At 40.1% G+C, this 4,366-nt stretch overlaps 1 non-coding gene across 1 annotated transcript; it reads left to right on the top strand.

Annotated features, from left to right (window-relative positions):
• Positions 1 to 3,985: 3,985 nt before the first annotated feature.
• On the top strand, positions 3,986 to 4,067 carry trnas-gcu (transfer RNA serine (anticodon GCU)). Its single transcript has one exon. It is a non-coding gene; the product is annotated as a tRNA-Ser (tRNA).
• Positions 4,068 to 4,366: the final 299 nt, after the last annotated feature.

Raw genomic sequence — 4,366 nt, 5'->3', positions numbered from 1 at the left:
CACAAGTCTAATTCCTGATGAATGGCTTATGCCTAAATCGTCCATTCTCCTGCTCCTCGGATGTTGCCTGACCTGCTGTACTTTTCCAGTACAACACTCTCCACTCATTCATTATTACTGTCTCATTTCACACTCCCAGGTCCATGCTGTCTGTTTGATTCTACTGAGCACTGTTCTCATGAACTGCGACAAAATCTGCCAATCTGAAACAAAAACAGAAATTGCTGTAAAATCACAGGTGTGCTGGCAGCATCTGTGCAGATGAATCACAGTTAACGTTTCACATCCATTGGGTCCGTCTCTCCACAGATGCTGCCAGACGTCCTGAAATATAACAGCAACATCTGGTTTTGTTTGATTTTCAACATCAGCAATTTTTTTCATTTTTGTTTTCTTATTTTCTGCCAATATGATTTGGCTAAAGATTACGTTAAATGTTTTAAATATGACTGTGATGGAACGGCCAGATTCCACCAGCCGACTACTTTTATTTGGTTCACGTGACTAATGCCTTTCCACTTGGTCACCGCGCCCTTCAGCTGCATTTCATATAAATTGACAAAATTGTGGCATTCTCTCGGATTGGCAATCAGGAGTGAGATTGATTGAAATTATTGAAAACTTTAGATAAACCGATAAAATACGGGATATAAAACGGGAAACTGAAAGGGAAAGGGAGAACAGCGAATGATAGTTTTTTGACAAAACTGAAATATAATTGCTCAAGATTCAGAAAGTGCTTTCATCCACAAACATACCATAATATGGAATGTAATGTTTGGGGCAACCAATGCAAGCAGATTGCAAAATCTTAGTTATAAAGTCTTGCTGCAACTGTTTCGGTTATAATGAACACACACATGGGATTCAGGGCTGTAATGATCTCCTACAATGGAAAAGGAAATCCTTGCCTTCGAGGATACGTGGGGAATGTTGACTGATTCATCTCAGTAATGGCAGGACTGTCCTCTGGAAGCGTATGGGTTAAATCTTTCAATGTTCCATGGAGTTTCGAATGAGCGGTGAAGGGAATGTCTCCATTCACAAATTAATCATTCAGTAGAATTCAATACAGGGACCCATGAAATGGTGAAAAAATTGAACAAAAACACGGACATACGAAAGACAATAGCTACGAGAATTACTATGTGAAAACTGTTGATTTCAGATCCACAGTGACCTTTGGTGATGGCATTTAATGTCCAGAACCAGTCTGCACTGGAATGATGGGAGACACACTATGAAGTATTTGAACTTCAGTCGCCTTTAGAAATAGCTGAGACTGACTCAGGACACGGGGATTGAGATGTTGGCCTTTCAAACCTTTCAGCCATTCCGTGGAAGAATAAAGGAAGTGATAGAAACTTTTCGTCTCCATGGAGACGATGTTCATGAACTGGATAGATAGTAATTTACCTTATTGGAGTTTATAAATCGAGGCGTCATATTTAAAAAGCAATGAGTTCATCGTGTAACTGTAAAATCTTTTTGTCACACTCAGCGGGAACATTGTGTGTAATCCTTGTCGTCATTCTCCACCAAAAACATGTAAAGAAGTTAGAAAGGGCACAGACGCTGTTTCCTGGATAGCAAGATATTAGAAAGCCAAGTGACGTTGTTTACTGAGACATAAAAATATCAGAAAGGATACGAACGGGATGATAGAAAGAATGAAGGAGTTTATTCACGAGATTTGGAAATGCTGGATGCACAAACACGCAGGTTTGATCTAAACAAATGAGATTTTCACATAACGCGAGGTTTGAATGAGTAAATCGGGGAAAGTCCCTCTTTTGAGTGAATCAATAACTTTCGTTAGAGCTTCAAAACCATTAGTGAATGATTAAGATAAGTTTGGATGAGAGTTTCTTCCACTCAATAGAGTTATTTAAATCGTGAACGACTTTACAGAAATAAAACATAGAAGCTGACTTCAGAGTGTTTTAAAAGATACACGAAAAAACGTACAAGGAGAGAATTTACCATTGAGTGAAAGTCAGTGTCGTTGTGTAACAATTTCGAATTTGTTGACTTCAGACACAAAGACATTTCATGAACATGTACAACTGAATAAGACTGAGTATAACAAGTTCATGGATTGGTAAGGTGTGGCGTATTATTCAAGGTGAAACTCTGTAAATGGAGCTGATGTCCTAAAATAACTGCAGACAGAAATTTTATCCTAATGAGCAGGAAATGAATCATCACTTGGAAAGGGAACACCCACTTTAAAGATTTGACCACATTCACATGATGTTATGTATATTTCGTACATTCTTAACTCCACCCAAGAAATCCACCAAGAAGACTCGGTCCTTTTGTATTGTTAACCCCCTGTACTGCTCTGCAGCACTTTTTTGAAGATAAAATATGCTCAGACCAAAATTCAATTCAATACAATATTCAAACGGTCGTATGTGATTTCTTTTTTTATTATTATTGCAACAACCTTTGTGAGTTTGTAACAAACTGTGTAACATGAAACCAGTTCAACATCTATTTTCCCGGAATTTAAAGCAGTGCTCATGGGAAACGTGATCCACCTGCTAAAAAAAATCACCTTAGGCTCTCTCTCTCCACATATGTCTCTTCACGTTTTAGATACTTGCAGTATGTTTGTAGATCAAGGAGTCATTATCCAGAAAAGGTTGTTTCTCAATCCACAAACAAGGGTATTTTCCCAACAACTTGGCTTTGCTCAATATCACCTTCTGTCCGTATCCCGCAACACGACGACAAATTGAAGTTGCTCCATGTGAGACTCAAACTTCAAACTTCGGCACAGGACACACCACTAAACTGAAACAGAGTTACCGTGCACTGGTCACCTTCAGCACAGGAGCAACACATTAATGCTTACCTCCACAATCCTGGTTTTACCTTAACATTTGGGAAACCGACTTTCTCTGATTACATGGCTAGTAACGGGGATTATATGATCATCTTCACCAGTGATTCTGTCCCCGCGTGAGGAAAGTGGTGAGGTCCTCATTGTAAAGATGGGTAGATTGATGATATGTACAATTTCATCTTTTGCCTTCACTAACCAATGAGCTTTTTATTTTGTTTTGCATCTGTAGAAATCTTAAAATCTTCATCTTGAACAGACTCAATGACAGATCTCCATTGTGTCTCTGGCATCGAATTTCATAGTGTAAACTCCCTCTGAATCCTTCCACCGCAGTCCGCTGTTTGGGAAGTGTTCCTGTTGTGGGATATGCACATCCCCGTCTGTCACCTGCTGCTCCCAGTATGCGCTCTGGCACTGCACTAACTTTCCTTCTGACACTTGCTCACTGTGTTTCTGTGATCATACGGTGACTTGGTGTCACACGGCCCAGGAAAATGATACAGATCAAGGTTTTTGCATTGTTGAGTTCAATTGTCAGTTTAGCCTTATTTTGGATTTTGAAATTGTCTGTCCTGTACACAAGTGAGTGTCAAAAACATCTGAGCGGAAGTTAGGTGTTCCGAATAATGACATTGAGCACTATGCACTCTCCTCCAGTCTGGAAAACAATTCCTCACAGGCAATTTAATTGACAATTTACAGCAGGTGCAGGAGTAGGCCATTCTGCCTTCGAGCCAGCACCACCATTCATTATGATCATGGCCTGAACATCCTCAATCTGTATCCTGTTCCTGCCTTATCCCGATTACCCTTGACTCCACGATCCTTAAGAGCTCTGTCCAACTCTTTATTGAAAGAACACCTCCTGCTGTCTCGGGTTCTTCATTCCGTTGACTTCAAGTCTTCACAGAATTCAACAGACCTTGTTACATATTCATTTCCTCACATTTGTTCAGATCATTATGTGCATAGTGTGACAGTGGGAGTGCACTTGCCCCACAACCCAGGGGTCAGATCATAGGCTTGGAACCGTACTTTGTTATTTCTCATTTCACCAACACCAGGGAGATCTGCTGCTCTGCTTGATTCACGAAATTCAATTATTCATAAGGTCATAGCGTTTCGTACATCTGTGACGAGGTGGCCGAGAGGTTAAGGCGATGGACTGCTAATCCATTGTGCTCTGCACGCGTGGGTTCGAATCCCACTCTCGTCGTTGTCATCAATGGCGCGGTTTTCAGATGATCACAGCTGTTGTATGGAAACTGGGGTTCTAATAGTTATTTTATCTGCATTGACGCTATGACAAAAATCTCAAAGAATAGTTTGAGCCTGTTGAATAAACTACATTGCAATGTCGGTTGCATTGGGATAATGAAAAGGAGCGCGATATTCTTTTTCAAGTCAAGTTGCTGTGAACATTTTTTTCATATGAAAGACATCCAGGAAAATCAAATAACGAGAGCTGCGATGTACATTTTATGCAAAGGGATTCTTAATGAATGTTTTGTCAAA

Source organism: Chiloscyllium punctatum, chromosome 23, assembly GCF_047496795.1.
Source record: "Chiloscyllium punctatum isolate Juve2018m chromosome 23, sChiPun1.3, whole genome shotgun sequence".
Classification (NCBI taxonomy): domain Eukaryota; kingdom Metazoa; phylum Chordata; class Chondrichthyes; order Orectolobiformes; family Hemiscylliidae; genus Chiloscyllium; species Chiloscyllium punctatum.
This window is presented reverse-complemented; position numbering and strand designations above follow the sequence as displayed.